Source organism: Eleutherodactylus coqui, chromosome 10 (assembly GCF_035609145.1).
Source record: "Eleutherodactylus coqui strain aEleCoq1 chromosome 10, aEleCoq1.hap1, whole genome shotgun sequence".
Taxonomy (NCBI): domain Eukaryota; kingdom Metazoa; phylum Chordata; class Amphibia; order Anura; family Eleutherodactylidae; genus Eleutherodactylus; species Eleutherodactylus coqui.
Window position 1 is genome coordinate 56,297,676 of NC_089846.1, and position 18,564 is coordinate 56,316,239.

General features: G+C 42.6%; 1 protein-coding gene across 2 annotated transcripts in view; it reads right to left on the bottom strand.

Annotated features, from left to right (window-relative positions):
* Positions 1 to 18,564, bottom strand: part of GPSM3 (G protein signaling modulator 3) — a 75,497-nt gene that overhangs the window by 16,406 nt on the left and 40,527 nt on the right. Inside the window, exon 1 of one of the 2 annotated variants that reach the window (XM_066581037.1) lies at positions 11,241 to 11,392. The exons of the other annotated variant lie outside the window; for it this stretch is intronic. The gene's annotated coding sequence lies outside the window, so the exon portion shown is untranslated. Of the gene's footprint in view, positions 1 to 11,240; positions 11,393 to 18,564 lie in introns of those variants that run through there. 2 annotated transcript variants of the gene reach the window in all.

An 18,564-nucleotide genomic window follows, 5' to 3' on the forward strand; every position in this document is an offset into this window, starting at 1 on the left:
CAGGATTGTGAAAAAGGCAACATTATACACTGAGCACACTGAGGGATGTCCAATGGACGGCTCCTCAAGAACCTTCTGCAGTGACAAGAAAAAGACATTCATCAGCATCCAGCGCCGATTGAGAAGACACATGCGCCAAAGGTGTGGTCACATGGGCCGAGGCTGACATGCCAACATCACCCCTCTTCCACTTCTGCACCACAACAACGTTCTGGCAGAATAATTCCGTCTGTGTGAAAACCCCTTAATATGGCCTCCAAACTCGTATTTCTACCGATCGATCAAAGCACATTTTTTGCAGTGGTTTTCTCTAAATCGCGACCTAACATGGTGGTTTTCAAAAATTGTGACAAAAAACACAATAGCATGTGAATATACCCTAAATAATACATTTAGCCACACAGGTGATGATTGAATTTCAAACATATATTGTATAGATTCATCAACATCCGGCAAAGTTCAATGTGCAACCAAATAAAAATAAAATAAAGCAAAATTGGACACAACATGCATTAAAAATCTCAATCCATTTTCAGTTACGTTTCTCCATGGTTACGGACTACCAGAAAACCTTGTCACATCCTGCAGTCATATGTTCCTCTACACTTTTTTCTACTTCCTGTAGGTTAGCAAAAAAAGAGGGGGCGGAAACACAGAACTGCATAAGGCAGATTTCACACAGGACGGGATTGTCCAAAGGACGCAGCGCAGATATGGATTTTGTCAATTAGTGAGGATTTTGTTGTGCTTTTAACTGTGGAATGCGTTCTGCGGAATTTCTAGCGCTTTTTTGCATATATTCTTTATTCTTCAATTTTGGTAGGGAGAGAGAGGTTACAACAAAGGTAGAGGTGAATCGATGGATAATCACACTGCAAATCGTTCAACCCTGTAAACCACAAGGAACAGTGACAGCGCTGTGGAATTTCTAACGTTTTTTTACACAGACTATAATTGTGGAATTATGCTGCACGATATGCCGCAGGATACTATATGGAACCTGTCTGCCTCCATGCCCGCCAGTATCACATCTTATATCCAAGCTAGAAGTGGTACAACAGGGTACTAGAGCCTCCATGCCCACCTGTATCACATCTTGTATCCAAGCTAAAGAAGGTACAACAGAGTACTAGAGCTTCCATGCCGCCTGTATCACATCTTGTATCCAAGCTAGAGGTGGTACAACAGGGTACTAGAGCCTCCATGCCTGCCCGTATCACATCTTGTATCCAAGCTAGAGGCAGTACAACAGGGTACTAGAGCCTCCATGCCCACCTGTATCACATCTTGTATCCAAGCTAAAGAAGGTACAACAGAGTACTAGAGCTTCCATGCCGCCTGTATCACATCTTGTATCCAAGCTAGAGGCGGTACAACAGGGTACTAGAGCCTCCATGCCTGCCCGTATCACATTTTGTATCCAAGCTAGAGGCGGTACAACAGGGTACTAGAACCTCCATGCCCGCCCGTATCACATCTTGTATCCAAGCTAGAGGCGGTACAACAGGGTACTAGAGCCTCCATGCCTGCCCGTATCACATCTTGTATCCAAGCTAGAGGCGGTACAACAGGGTACTAGAACCTCCATGCCCGCCCGTATCACATCTTGTATCTAAGCTAGAGGCAGTACAACAGGGTACTAGAACCTCCATGCCCGCCCGTATCACATCTTGTATCCAAGCTAGAGGCAGTACAACAGGGTACTAGAGCCTCCATGCCTGCCCATATCACATCTTGTATCCAAGCTAGAGGCGGTAGGTAGAACAGGGTACTAGAGCCTCCATGCCCGCCCGTATAACATCTTGTATCCAAGCTAGAGGCGGTAGGTAGAACAGGGTACTAGAGCCTCCATGCCCACCCGTATCACATCTTGTATCCAAGCTAGAGGCTGTACAACAGGGTACTAGAGCCTCCATGCCCACCCGTATCACATCTTGTATCCAAGCTAGGGGCGGGACAACAGGGTACTAGAACCTCCCTTAAAGGGGTCAGTTTTCTGCAATATAGTTTCCTTCTTCTCCGATACAGTAATCACTTATATCAATGTTACAATAAAACAGAGAAAGTTTAATTTGATTGCAACAACGTCTAGGTGCTTGTTTTTTTACAATGTGTGTATTACAGCAACCAATGGTGTAGCTTTACATAGTAGCATAGTATGTAAGGCCAAATGAAGGCAATGTCCATCTAGTTCAGCCTGTTTAACCTCCTTGTTGATCCAGAGGAAGCCAAAAAACCCCAAGAGGCAGAAGCCAATTAGCCCTTTCGGGGAGAAAATTCCTTCCCGACTCCCTAATGGCAGTCAGAATAATCGCTGGATCTGTAGCTTTTAATAATCCCTGGATCAACCTCCAATAGTTCCTATTTGTCTGTAAGACCCTGATCAACAACCCACAGGTCGTTTAAAATTAATTTACTGTAATATACTTCCGCTCTAGAAAGACGTCTAGTCCCCTCTTAATCTCCTCTATGGATTTTGCCATCACCAGATCCTCAGGCAGAGAGTTCCACAGTCTCACTGCTCTTACAGTAAAGAACCCTTTTCTGTGTTGGCGATGAAACTTGCTTTCTTCTAGACGGTGTAAATGTTTAGGGTGTAAATGTTGCAGTCTGATCCGAGCGTCTGAGGAGCCCAGAACCCTTTGTTACATAACAAACAGCAGTATTATAGATCCTTAAGACCTATTTCACATTGGGTAAAGCAGCTGTAAGCTTCACCCCCCTACCAGCCCTACTACACAAACTGCTTACAGAACTTCTCTTCCAGACGTGTTGCATAAAACTGGTTACTGCGAACCACATTATACAAATCATATTGCACAAAGCCACATTGCACCACCACAAACAGAAATTATTAATCTTTATAGCCAAGCATTTCCTCAGATCCCTCTGCACTTCTATATAACGCTTGCTATATGTGGCAACCATGTGCTCCTAACACATGGGAACGAGAATGGCTTAAAGGGAATGTTCATTCTTGATCATGATTTCACCATTTTGTTATAGTAATCTAAAAAGGTCCAAAATTCGGTGACCAATAATTTTATGATTCACCTTTATAGCAGTCAGTTATTTTTAAGGTACAGAGCATCAAATTCTACATAGAGTTACAGATAAAATGCTGTTTGCTGGCAGCCACTGCTAGGGGGAGCTCAGGAGCCGAATGTATACTGAGTATGTGTTAGTAAATATAACAATAATGCCATTTATGTTCTGTGCCATTGTTGTTTGTTTGTATTGCATTGTCACAGCCATGGCATCTGCACATTTATGTCGTTTTTAGGAAGTGCTGACTAAATTTGGCTTTTTTTTTTGTTGCATCAGCAATATCAGACACAACCCATAGACAGTTTTGAAGTTGCTTCTGGCTATAAACAGTCATGTCTTCCTTACCCCTGGACAACCCCTTTGAGGTCACCATAGATGTACTAATAAGGAGCGAGCAATCAGAGGTGTTATTGCTGCATCTATGGTGACAAATCAATTACTGAATCTCTAATATTCTTTAAAATCTTGGACCTACTTAAAAATTACCCAATGTTATGGCCAGCCTTAGCTGCATGCAACCTGGGTGGTCGCACAGGGTGCTGGCCAACATCTGCTGGGGAAGGGGCACAAGGCAGATGTAGGCTGTAGGTGATCTTCCCCATTAGGTTCGCCTGGGCAGATGATCTTCCTCCACGCGGCAGCAACTTTTGGAGCTACATAAATTATCCTCCTCTTGGCTCTGTCTCCCTCCGGGCTCTTTTACACGTCCACTAGCGTTTTTACGTGCACCCGCCGGCGCTATAAAAAGGTGTGAACGGGCACACAAATCTAATGTTTGTTCACCCGTTCAAACGGCACTGGCCCAGCGCATATATGCCAAGCCCACAATAGCGTCGGGCTGGGGGAGACAGTTTAGCTCTGCTAAGCTGTTCTCCCCCTCACCGTCTCTCTGCAAGGGGAGGAGACTGGGCGGGAGCTAGTGTGCTTAGCTCCACCCCTTGTCAGCAGCTGGCAATGGGAGGGGCGGAGCTAAGAGAAGAGAAGGGGAGGGAGTTTAACAGTCATGCTTCTAAACTCCCTCCCACCTTCCTTTTCCCCTCCGCTGTCATTGGCTCCCATTGGAGTCTGTGGCAGTGGCCATATTCTGTCTGGGAAAGATAGTTCTAAGACTATCTTTCCTGCCCAGCGTAAAAGCGCCCAGTGCTATATTGCCCAGCCGGGCGCTTTTACACCGCGGTAATACACCTATGGGATCTGATGCGTTGGAACCCAATGCATCAGATGGTAACGTATATTGGCCAGCCGTGAAAATGGTGCCTGATATACACCAGTGTGAATAAGCACTCCCTCTGATGTTTCAAGGCACCACTTCAGCCCATCAACACCCCTGCAACACAATTGCTTAGTTCTGCTGCACTATTTTTGTTCTGAGCTTCATTCTGGTGCTGTATTTATGGTCTGAGCTTGGTTTTGGTGCTTTATGTATTTCTGAGCTTGGTTCTGGTGCCATATGTATTTTATGAGCTTGGTTCTGGGGCTGTATTTATATGCTGAGCTTGATTCTGTAAATAATTTATTCACTGATCTTTTCTGGTTCGGGTATGCTGCTGTTTGGCTGCTTTCTGCACAAGCAGAATACCGGCAGACTGCTCATCAGTGCAATATAGTCTTTTTCTTATGACAGGGGGGCACATTATGCCATCTAATCTAAGCCGAGCATTGCCCAGGGTCACACTGTTATAACATTTAGAGTAGGAGTTCCCCCATGGTAATAGGTTTGAAAATCACTATTTTAGAGGGGTATTCCTATCTCGAGAATCCTACTTCAATGTTCAAAATTACAAAACAATGCACTCACCCAGAAGATGCTTATTCCCAAAATGCTCCGTTCCCCAATATGTTGCAGCTGTTGATTCTTCTGTCCTCTGGTTGTTTACTGCTCATTGCCAGGGAGACAGACCCTCTATTCTATGGAAAGAAATAGCAGAGTACAGCGGTAGCTGGTGGCCGAGCCCTGCGCTCCTGAGATTCCAGCCGACAGATTAAGATAAAAGAAATGCGCAAGCGCCCGCCTCCTCTGCCATTTCGTTCTATAAAAAAGTGGTCTGTTTCCCTGGCAACAAACTGTAAATAACCAGAGGAATCAATAGCTATAATATCTGGAGAACGGAGCATTTTGGTAATAAACATCTTATGTGTGAATGCACTGTTTTGCAATTTCAAACACATTGAAATAGGATTCTTCAGATGAGACTACCCCTTTAACCCTTTGCAATCCAATTTTGGATTCAAGGTTTCCTAGGTAGGGGGCTTTCTCTTTCTACCATTATACAATGGCGCCATCTGATGGCTAGAGCCAGTACTGCGGTATGGGACATGCTGGAGAGGCCCCCGACAACAGAGCGACCAGTAATATACAGCAAGGATACCCTGCCGGACGTCTTCCGACATCGGAGCTGTACAGCCTTCAATCAGAAAGTCTTCAGACATCAGACAGTGGATTGGAAAGGGTTAAGGGGTGAATTAGGCTGGCGATAAGCAGAATGCAGCCACTACTCCTTAACCCCTTCCTGCTGCAGGGCGTAAGTTTACGTCCTGGCAGCCTGGTACTTCCAGCAACAGGGCGTAAACTTACGTCCTGGAGATAGCACGGATCACATATGATCTCGTGCTATCCCGCAGCTGGAGCCGGCTGTCAGTTACAGCCGGCGTCCCGCTGCTACAGTGGGGGGGCATCGGAGTTGCGCCCCCGCTGTTAACCCCTTCCCTGCCGCGATCTAAGTAGATCGCGGCAGGGAAAGAGTTCACAGAGGGAGCGGACTCCCTCTGTGTCTCCGGCCGGAACTCACGATGTCATCGCGAGAGCCCGGCCTGTCACCATGGCAACAGGACGCCAGACACTGGCGTCCTGTATTGCCTATGCCTAGGATCGCTGTATAAGCGATAAGGCATGGGAGAGCAGTAGCTCTGCCATGCCTTATAACAGCGATCATCAGGGCAGTGATTAAAGTCCCTCAGAGGGACTCAAATAGTGTAAAAAAAACAAAGATTAAAAAAATGAATTAAAAAAATGTAAAAAAAGAGTAAGAAAAAACATTTTTTTATGCTTTTTCTCAGATTAGCATAAAAAAAGGTAAAAAAAAAAATAAAATCCCACATATTTGGTATTGTCGCGTCCATAACGACGCATACAATAAGTTGCACATGCTTTTGACTGTGCACGGAAAAAAACGCTAAAAAAAACACTAAAAAACTGAGGCAAAATGCTAATTCTTAGCATTTTGCCTCACTAAAAACACAATAAAAGTGATCAAAAAGACATATGTACCCCAAAATGGTACCAATAAAATCTACAGCTTGTCTCGCAAAAAATAAGCCCTCATAGAGCTCTGTACATCAAAAAATAAAAAAGTTACAGGACTTTGAATGCAGCGATTTAGAAAAAAAAAAGATTTCCAAGAAAAAGGGTTTTTATTGCAGAAAAGTGGGAAAACCTAAAAAAAATGTAAGAATTTTGGTATCGTTGTAACCGTACCGACCCGCAGAAAGAATGGAATGTCTCATTTATGCTGCATGATTAACGCTGTAAAAAAAAAAAAAAAAATCTATGGCAGAATTGATGCGTTTTCTCTCCCTGCTATCATTACCTTACAATATAGTCTATGTACAGAAAAGTGGCACCGATAAAAACTACAGTTCGCCACGCAAAAAACAAGCCCTCATACGGCCGCGTCGACGGAAAAATAAAAAAGTTATGACTTTTGATAAACGGAGAAGAAAATCCGCCAAAAATTGTTGCGTCCTTAAGCTCAAAATAGGCCATGTCATGAAGGGGTTAAAGAGCTGGTCGGATCTGTAGGTCTCTGGAGTCTGTTGGTCTCATGACGTTTGCACTTTGTGGGATTCGCAGCTGTCTGGGGCAAGTGAGAAAACAACATTTGGGTCATGTGGAAAGTTGCTTTTCTTTATGGCTTATGGTAAAGGAAGCCTGAATAATCCAACAACAGCAAAAAAGACCAAAACAAGAGTCGTGCCTGCCGCTCCATAGGACTTACAGTCATACACTACGTAATGTTTATGACCTGCAGGGCAACGAAAAGGAAGTTGATATCCCTAAAAGCCTACTAATAAATCATCATTGCATTTACTCAAAAACCTAATGGGACAAATTTACTAATACAGTCTAATAGACAGTGCAAACTTAGACGGGACTGTCTTAAAGTGAGTCAGTTTATCACTGTAGCTCTGCTGAATGATAACTCTACTGAATCATTAGAGGGTCTCGGCTTACATGATACAACCTGTTTGTTAGCTTAGTTTATGTCAAGCACAATCTTTGGTACACAATGATCAGGAGATAACTGCTGAACAGTTTTCTCTACAGAACAGGAAGTTTCAAACTATTATTAGGCTTAAGGTACTTTTACACAGTATGACAATTAGGCACATAAGCAATAGTCGTTCAAGAGAGCAGGCCAGGGATCACTGGAAGCAGGCAGCCCCTCATAGACGGAACGACTCCTACTCAGCAGTCGTTCCTTTTCAGTGAAGACGGAGCGACTCCTACTCAGCAGTCGTTCCTTTTCAGTGAGCTGAAATGGAACGGTTAGTAACGACTAAGCGACTTCTCGCTCAGTGCCCTGTCGCTAGCCATATGTATGGGGGCTCACAATTGCCCAAAATCGCTCAAGTACCTTAAGTAGTCACTGCAGGATTTTAGGATTCTTGTAAGATACACATTATGACATCAAATATGTAAAAAAAAAAATACAAAAATGTGTCAAAAATATGTTTAACCCTTTCCGATCCAATTTGTATCCTGGTTTTCCTAGGGGGCCTACTCTTTTTCTGCCATTATACAGCCACGCTATCTGCTGGCTAAAGCCAGTACTGCATGAGTTGACATGTTGAATAGGCTCCGACGACAGAGAGGCTGGTAATTTACAGTAAGAGAAACCAAACGGACGTCTTCCAACATCAGAGCTGTACAGCCTTAAATCATAATGTCTTAAGACGTCAGACAGCGGATTGGAAAGGGTTAACATAAAAACTTGATTTATACAATAGGCCATTTCCGGCCATGCATCATAGAATGTGAACACCTTGGCTCCTTCTTTACGTAGGAGCTCTGCTTATTCAGATTGGCTGCTGTGTGTTAGAGCAAGCCCACCGCCACAACTCAAAAGAAAACCAGTACAGAAAGAGCTGATTGCTATTATAGCAAGAACAAACATATTGTAACCCATCAGTGAGAAAATGAAGATTATCAGATGACTGCCACATCTGGACTGTTAATGGGCATACAGTTCACCTGGAAAACCACGCAATCATTAACCCTATCCAATCCACTGTCTGACGTCTTCCTACATTCTGATTGAAGCTTGTACAGCTCCAATGTCAGAAAACGTTGACAGGGTATTCTTACCGTCTATTGTTGGAGCCTCTCTGGCACACACACTCTGGCTTTTGCGAGCAGATGGCACCATTGTATAACAGCAAAAAAAAAAAAGCCTTTTAGGAAACCCTGAATCCAAAACTGGATTGGAAAGGGTTAAAAATCAATTTAAAGACTATTCTGTTTGTGATAAAATCGCATGTCAGTGCATTTTTCATCCATGCTGTGGTTGTTGTGTTTGATCTCTCCCCTTACAGGATATGCCATAAATGCCACCTCTGGGGTCTGCACCTATCAGGTTAACAGAAGCCTACCAATTCCCGCCCAGTGCATTCTCTATACACTTCAATGCAAATAGGGCATTTACGATACCGTACGTGTACTATGGGTCCTCAGGAGGAATTTTACTGGTGGGCACTAAGTATCCGAGTCCGACACTATTCGCTATAATTAACAACTGACTACTAATTACATTTCCATGTGACTGATGACATGTGGTAATGATACTGTGCTGATGAAAGTTACTTCCCTTTGACATTTGCTGGCCGTGGTGCCAAATGTTACATGACTACAGCCCAGGTGCCAAGTGATAAATATAGTCCATAGCCTGGCACCTATGACATCCCTAATGATGTTGGTGCACATCACTATCTGCCATCAACTAGGAAACCACATTTATGGGCTTGATAAGCATCGTGTAACACACTAGTTGGAGAAAAAAGTTATTTACAGGGTACCACAAAAATAAGTTAGCCAGTAAAGAAAGTTTTAAGGGTACTTTCACACGTTGCTGATTTGCTGCGGATTTTGGTGCAGATCTGCAGCAGATTTTAATTGATGGAATTCTAGGGAGATTTTGATTGATGGAGGTCCAGCTCTCTGCACTCCCAACTAGTGACCTGAATGATGGTGCTGAAATGATGAGGATGATTGCTGGGACTCACACCACCATGGGTCAAATATGGATGCTGCTACTTTTGAGGGGGGCTTAGCTCCAAAAATGCTCTACCACAAGTTTACAGCTTTAGTTTTAATACAAATATAGATTTTGCTGATCAAAGAAACAAAAATTCCATCAGTTTTGAGTCTGAGGGCCACAGAGTCAGCTGTGATAGTCACAAGCATGGAAAGACAAGCGCCCGGGCTTCAGTGATATCTTGTTACATTGTCGATTTTAGCTACGTGTGACCCATACGAGGAAACACCAGGAGGGTGGAGGCTGCGGGTGATCGCCTCCACCCCTTGAGTCCACTAGGCCAAAAGCTCTTCTTCCACTGTGTGGCAGTGTCCTGTGGAGCTACATAAATCATCCTCCTCCTGGCTCTATCTCCTCCTCTCTGATCTTCCACGGCACTGCTGTAAGCCCATTGGTGCCACAGCAACACAATCGCTTAATTTTCCTAGTATATTTAGGATATAAGCTTGGTTCTGAGGCTGTATTTATGTACTGAGCTTGATTCTGGTGCTTAATTTATATACAGAGCTTGGTACTATGTTTTAGGACTATATTTTTCTTATGAGCTTGGTTATGGTATTGTAACTATATATTGCTGTTGGTTTGTGCTGTATTTGTGTTAGGAGGTTGGTTTGTGCTGTATTTATATACCGAGCTTGGTTCTGGTGCTGTATTTGTGTTATGATCTTGGCTCTAGCACAGTGTTTTTTCACTGAGCTGTTCTGTTGTGGGTGTGCTGCTATCTGCAGAATACAGGCAGACTGCAATATACTGTATATAATTTTTTTCTTATGACGACAAAAAAAATTCCACAAAGGTGTTTTCTAACCTAAAGCTGGCACCGTCTTGTCATAAATCCTTGAAATGAGCACGTGGCAGGCTATACACATTCTGTATACTTAATTATCTAATAGTATAATTCAATAAAGAAAGAAAACTGGTGAGAAGATTCTATTTGCCTTTTGGAGGTTTTTCAGTACCTTTGATGCTGCTCTGCTATTACAATTATACTTTATGGACAGTGGATGACGGGTCCTCATCTATTTTGAGCTTGCATCATTGCCCATGAGTGTCCCCTACTATTGAAGGTGGATTGATTGAGTGCTGCAACCATATATCTTTTAATTATCTGATAGGACTCCTATGACTATATTGTATATGTACAAATGTCTACTTCTTTATCTTCTTGCCTGTGTCAAAATATCCCATGATAAGTGGAGCAAGTAAAGGCCCATTTAGACACAACGATTATCGCTCAAAATTCGATCAAAAGCCATCTTTTGAGCAATAATTGTGTCTAACTGCACTGACATCATACAGTTTTCGTTAATGAATCGCTGATCGTTTAACAGCTGAGCGCTCCGAGAAGAGAACAGCTGAATGCAGTAGACAAGCGGCCCCGTTTGTCTTCTGCATTACCCGCTCGAAGCGCAAAGTGATCGCTCAAAACTGTCAATCGAACTGCGGTTTGAGCGATCACCTTGTCCTCTAAATGCACACAATGATTATCGCTCAAAAGTCTATCAAAAGACATCTTTTCAGTGATAATTGTTGCATCTAAACCAGGCGTAACACAATTTATTTTTTTCAGATCTGGTCATCTCGCACCACTTATCTCAGGATATCATGAACTTGAGTAAAAAGGGTAAAGGTACCTTCCGATTATAACAAGTCAACAGCCAATGACCCTTCTACTCTTATGAACCAGTGCACTAATTAATCCCCTAGTTAACCAGCGACTGATATGATCTTAGATGTTGGTGTAGATGAGGAGGTTGTATACGTCAGTCTCCAGCTCTACATCCACAGATAAGTAGATAAGTTCTTGCTGTGGTTACATGGGACACTACACTATACAGTAACTGCATTGCTTTCGGCTTTGTAAATATGAAATTCGCTCACCTCTTTACATGCATCGCCCAAGCCAGGAGCAGTCTCCCCCGTGTCTCTGCTTCTTACTAAGCTGTGACTTCCCCTCAACGCCTCTTCTTCCGTTCATTCTCTTCCTCTTTTCTTCCTGTCTTCCTCTCTCTGCTTCTCTTTCTCTCTAAATTCGCTCATTAACCTTCCCCAGCTTCTTTTCAGCTTTGTTGTCAAGTCCACATATAGACCGATCCCATCATAAAAACCCTTTAACCCCATGAAATGCACCCTCATATGTTTGTCCCCCCAACTTTATACAGCCCCCAGCTCTGCTCACCAATGTCAGCGGCTCCTCTGATCCCGCAGTGGCTGCTTACAGGAGGTCTCCTGCAGCCTGTCTAGACCTCTGGCGGTCTCTGAGGTTGTTCTGTAGAGCTTGTATAATGAATTAGCCACTTCCTGTGTAGTCTGCACAGAGCCCTATACACAATAGGTGTGTGTGTGGCTCTATGTTGATTCCCACACACTCTCACACAGTTTATTGCAGATACATTATGGCATGTCATTTTTTTTTTTTAAAGGTGAAGCTTCTTATAACATAGCATGTACGGCCAAGAAAAGACATATGCCCATCCAGTTCAGCCTGTTACCCTCCAATGTTAATCCAGAGGAAAGCAAAAAAAAACAGTGAGGTAGAAGCCAATTTTCCCCATTTAAGGGAAATAAATTCCTTCTTGACTCAAATTCGAATAATCCCAAAATCACCAACCCTTTTGAAGTAATTAATGATTATAACATATACCATTGTATCTTTACTCTTTTATAGAAATTGTCATCACTACATCATCAAGCAGAGAGTTCCAAAGTTTCACTGCTTTTACAGTAAAGAACCCCTTCTATGTTAGTGTAGAAACCTTCTTTCCTCTAGATGTAGAGGATGCCCCCATGTTACAGTCACAGTCCTGGGTATAAACAAATGATTAGAGAGATCTCTGTATTGTCCCCTGATATATTTATACATAGTTATTAGGTCGCCCCTCAGCTATCTGTTTTCTAAACTAAATAACCCCAATTTTGATAACCTCTTTTGATGACCCCCCCAGCCCCCCCCCCCCCCCCCCCCCCCGATGATCCAATTTGCCTTGGCAGCAGCTGCCTGACACTGGTTGCTCCGGTTAAGCTTACAGTTAATTGAAATTCCCAAGTTCTTTTCCATGTATTCCCCTGCCCATGTGCATAACCTTAGATTTATCAGTCTTAAACCTCATTTCCTACTTTTCTGCCCCCAACTTATCCAAATCCTCTTGTCTTGTGTCCTTTCTTGTGTTAATTACTTTACAAAGTAAGGGTGCCTGTCCAGGGGCGTGATTTCGCCGGTGGTAAACCGCCGGCGAATCATGCCAGCCGAAGCTTTCCATAGCGTTGCTATGAAAAGCATCATCCCCGTGTCCACGAGTGGAGAATCATTGCGATTCTCCGCTCGCGGACGGCAATTTGCAGCATGCTGCGAATTGCCCCGATTCTCCGTGGTCAGCCTATCTATCATATTAGGCTGACCGGAGGAGATTCATGCGCGGCTCCTCCTCCCGGGGGGCAGCTCTCGCGGCGGAGATCTACCACGGGACTTCACAACGCCCGTGGACAGGGGGCCTTATGTGCCATCTGCAAATATTGATATTTTACTATTTATTCTTTCTACTAGGTTATTAATAAATATTATTGTATATTAAAAAAATAAGGTCCAAAACCGACCCCTGTGGTATCCCACTAGTAACGGCAACCCAATCAGAGGATGAACCATTAATAACAACCCTCTGCTCTCTATCATTGAGCCGATTACTAACCCACTTACACACATTCTTGCCCAGACCAAGCATTCTCATTTTATATACCAACCTTTTATGTGGCACAGTAATAAATGCTTTGGAAAAGTCCAGATATACGAGATCTAATGAATCTCCCCGATCCAGTCTAGAACTTATCTGCTCGTAGAAGCTGATCAGGTTGGTTTGACAGGAGCGATCTCTCACAAACCCTTGCTGATATGGAGTTACACAGCTATTTTTCTTGAGGTACTCCAGGATAGCATCTCTTAGCAACCCTTCAAACATTTACCCACAATAGAAGTAAGACTTAAGCCTTTTTACACACAAAGATGATCGCTCAAAATTCGTTCAAAAGAATGGGAGAATGACAGTTTGAGCAATCATTTTGAATAAGCTGATAAGCTACTAATGAGCATTAGTGCCCATTATTAGCTTCATTTGCATGTAAATGAGCCTCCCTTTGTTGTATGCAGATAACAGTAGGTGGTCTGTTATCTGCATACAGCCCCTTTGTTCTGCCATGGGACTGCAGCTGATGTTATCAGCTCTCCCATGGAGAAAGAATCACAGCGTTCGATCCCTGCTTTTAGCTGGATGGATTTTAAACTCAACATAAAATCATTGTTTGGACGAAAAGCAAACGATGGTAGCATATACACACAACGATTATCACTCAAAAGACATTGTTTGAGCGAATTATGAGCGGTAATCATCCCGTGTAAATGGTGCTTTACCTGTAGGTTCACTTTTTGGCCCCTTTTTGAATATTGGCACCACATTAGCTATGTGCGAATCCACTGGAACAGACCCTGTCACTATAGAGTCTTTAAATATCAGAAACAATGGTCTGTCTGTCACATTACTTAATTCCCTGAGAATCCGGGGGTGTATATAGGACCTGGTGATTTATGCATTTTAATCCTTTTAAGATGGCTCTGCACTTCTTCCTGGGTTAGTGACATTTAGTGTAGAGTTCACTTTATTACTCTGCATCCTATCTGACATTTCTTTTTCTTCTGCTATTTAATAGATTTTCTTTCTCCTCATCAGCCTCTACAATTTCTCCTACATTATTTATTAAAGGGACAACACTTTCAGTTTTAATCTTTTTACTATTTATATAGTTGAAGAACAGTTTAGGATTAGTTTTACTCTCTTTGGCAATACGTCTCTCTGTCTCCATCTTTGCTGCTTTTATTTACTTTTTACATAATTAATTTTTTTCCTTATATGTTGTTTGCGCTTCTTCGCTGCCTTCTTGTTTTAGTAGTTTAAACACTTTCTTTTTGCTGTTTACTGCCCCCTTTATATCTTTATTGAACCCCATTGGTTTTCCCCTATTACTAAGGCTGAATGCAAATGGGCATAAATTCACGCAGAATTTCCACCGTTGCACACTGCTAAAGGATTGCATTACTTTATGCAATCCTATGCAGACAGCCACGATTTGGCTGCATGAAAACTTGCACGGTAACTAAATCGCAGCATGGCCTATTTCAGTTCAAGCCTTGCAGAGGCTTGCACTTTTGCATCATCGCTGACACGCCGGATCTACACTATGCATGTGCGGCTGTGTGCCAACCAGCATATTCGCAGAGCAGAGCAAAGACGCCGGACAGGTTAGCCGGGGGTCACTGCAGAGGGAATGGGTCACATGCCGCTGAGAGAATTCTCACAGTCAGAATCCAACCCGCCCATCTGCATTCACCCTAAGTCTTTTATTCCTGTAAGGTATGAACCACTCACAGTAAGTGATTAGGATGTTTTTAAACATTTCCCACTTATAGTTTGTACTCTTATTTTTGAGGACATTATTCCAGTCAATTCATCATTAAGCTGATTGAACTTGGCCTTCCTAAAGTTTAGTATTTCCATAGCTCCCCTATAAAACTTTCTCTCTTGAAAGACAAGTTGAAATGTATTATATTATGGTCCCTATTTACCAGGTGCCCCCCAACCTGCACCCCTGTTATTCTGTCAGGTCTGTTGGTTAATATTAAGTCCAAAATGGCTGTTCCCCTAGTTGGGTCCTGTACAAGTTGGGTAAGGTAATTATTATCTTTAGTAATCTACAGAAAGTCGTTACCCTTCTGAGATCTGCAGGTTTCGGCTTCCCAGTTTATATCCGGATAGTTAAAGTCTCCCATAATGATTACCTGATTGCTATTTCCTGCTTCATCTATTTGGTTCAATAATAGATTTTCAGTGGCTTCTGTTATATTTAGTTGGCTTATAGAAAACACCTATTAGGATTTTAATTGTAGTTTTCCCCTCTATGTATCTCCACTCATAGAGACTCCACCTGTTCATCTCCCTTACATATATCTTCCCGTAATGTGAGCTTTAAACAGGATTTTACATAAAGACACCCCCCCTTTCTGTTTTTTCCAATCTCTTCTGAATAGACTGTAACCCTGTAAGTTCAGTGCCCAGTCACAGCTCTTATCCAACCAGGTCTCTGTTATTCCCGCTATGTTGTAGTTTTCCTTTGACATTATTACTTCCAGTTTGTCTACTTTATTGGTCAGACTTCTAGCATGAGTCACCATACAGATTACAAGGTTGTGCTTATTTTTTATTTTAAGTGTATCCCTATTAAATATTCTGCCAGTTCTAACTATACTAACCCCTCCCACCGCTCCACCCCCTATTACTTATTCCCAGGACACTGTCCATCCAAATTTCCTGCTGAATGTGCAAGACTAGAACTACACTGCTCCACATCAGATTCATACTTTCATGAAACATCAACATCTTCTCAAAAAATGTAACATGCAAACTGTGAAAAGTGTTAAAAAGTTGCAAAAAGTGAGGTGAGCTGCAATATATTTAACTACCAGAAGGTGGTGCTGCAGCACTGTGTGTATTGAAATTTTACCTTTTATATGCACCTATGGATGTCTATAATATGTGCCTAAGTAGAATTGCAAAAAAAAAGTAAGTGAACCTTTTGAAATGATCTGAATTTCTGCATTGAATACTAGTAATATGTGATCTGATTGTTATCAGAGTCAGCATTGTAGACAAATACAAAGTAATTACACACAAACAGTATAGGGAGAGCTCCCCCCTGTTTCCCGCTCCACCCCGGCGCCCCCCCCCCCCCGAATCTTTCCGTCTGAGTAGGCAGTTACTCGAAAAAAGCGATGCTCGATCGAGTAATTGTCCTAAACGAGCACGTTCGCTCATCTATACCAGAGAATCATCTTGGCACTATATGTGCAGATTATTCCGGATTTTTGTAATAGTGGAAAAGTTGACACAATAAGAAGTGGAGAAAACAATTGTTGCTAATGCATGAATTAGACAAATAGACAAATAATTAATTTCCAGATCTGCTATCTGTAATGAATTTAGCCCTATTGATAATCTCCTTGGAAAATCCCCAAACGCAGATTAAATAAATTGTGATTCCGCTTAATTACCCTGTACAAGGGAACAAGCCCTTCTGGCTCTAACAAAACCCACCCACAGGTAGGTTCACAAGTAGTGTGGCAACTGGTGGCAAACCATAACATATTGCCAGCGCTGTGTCCTATTTAACCCAGATTCAACATTGCCTTTGTCAATATTACCTGTAAACCAAATATCCTACAAAAAGGGGTGGATCCCTTATGCTGTTTCAGGGAACAATGAAATTGTCATCATTAATATAGTTATTGAAATCCGATATAGATGGTGAGCGCCAGATTAGGAGGAGGTCATCTATATACCTCCCATACCACCCAATATGGGTCAAAATGAGATATGGCAGGTATATAGATAACACTCCTCCCACCAGTTGGCTAACGAAGGGGACAAGGACAAGCCCATCGGGCAGCTGCAGACCTGCAAATAAAAACCATTTTTGAATGAATCCATTGAAGGAATATATTCCTTCAGATGAGCAGAATAATTACTGCTTTATCATGAGGTATCATGGAATATAATGACTGCACGTCATATGTTACCCTGAAAAATCTCTGGACCACCTGATTTTATCCATAGTTTGTAACAAGGGCTCGGTGCCCTCTATATACCCTGGTACAAGGGGCTGCAGTAGTCCACCCAACCAACTGGAGAGTCTCTCCCACAGAGATCCACGGCTGGCAATGATTCATTTGAAAACAGGGGGAGAGGGGGGAGAACCAAAAATTTTTATGAAATTTGGGCAGAGCCTTGAAAATAGGAAACACTGGAAACATTATTCATCTGCTTGCCAGTAATTACACCCAATGCACATCCTTGCTGCAGTAACCGACATAATAGATATTTTAAAAGTATCTGTGGGGTTATTATTTAGTGGTCTGTAGGTGGTAGTATCAGACAACATCCGAACAATCAAATTACATAAAGTAATTCATCTGGCACCACTATTGAACCTCCCTTGTCTGCTGAACGTATAATAATGTTTGGATGCAAAGACAGTGCATTGAGAGCTCCTCTCTCCATAGGAAAGATTAGAATGTATAGGAGATTGTTCCTCCTCTACCTGGATTTGGAACTGGTCCATGACTTCAACATGAGAGTAATATTTGCAGTTGTAGTAACTGGTGTAGAATTACATAACGATTCACTGTGGAGATCGATGAATGGAAACGGTAGAATACTGGTCATAAAAAAGCATGTCAGATGGGACAACTGCTGACAAAGCTACTAGTTGAGAGTTATTGGCATGGAGAAGGTGCTTAGTCCCATTCGAGGTGGCAGTTGGTTCCATAAACGTCTCGCCAGAATAGAATTTGGGATCTGAAAACTAGTTTCAAGATTTCCAAAAGTTCTCAGTTCTAGACCTGACCTTATGTATTTTCACTGATTCGATTAGGTGAACATGCAGGTATTTTGCAATTTGCATATTTTGGGGAGGTGCACATTTCTATTCACTTGCGTCATATCCTTGTCTGTCTATTATTGTCTGTATCTGATATAATGATGTAGGCTCTGAGTAAAGCCCTATTGACACGGAACAATTATGACACAAAATAAGCTCAAACTATGTCTTTTGAGCGATAATCGTTGCATGTAAATGCTACTGTTTGCTTTTCAGCCGAACGATGATTTTATGTTAAGTTTAAAATACATTGTTTGGCCAGCCAGCTGATAGCAGGGATCGCATGCTGTGATTCTCCACGCCAGCGCTGATAACATTGTTTTCAGCTGCAGTCCCATGGACGAACAAATGGGATGTATGCAGATAACAGACCACCTGCTGTTATCTGCATACAGCAAAGGGAGGCTCTTTTACATACAAATGAAGCTAATAAGCTACTAATGGGCATGAGTGCCCATTCGCAGCTTATGCAAAATGATTGCTCAAACTGTCATTCTCCCTATTTTTTGAACAAATTTTGAGCAATCATCTTTGCATATAAATGGGGCTTAACCCCTTCCCGCTCCTGGACGTACCTGGTACGTCATGGCAGCCTGGTACTTCCCGCAACATGACGTACCTGGTACGTCCTGGAGATAGCACGGGATCACATGTGATCCCGCGCTATCCCGCAGCGGGAGCCGGCTGTCAGTCACAGCCGGCGTCCCGCTCCAACAGCGGGGGGGCA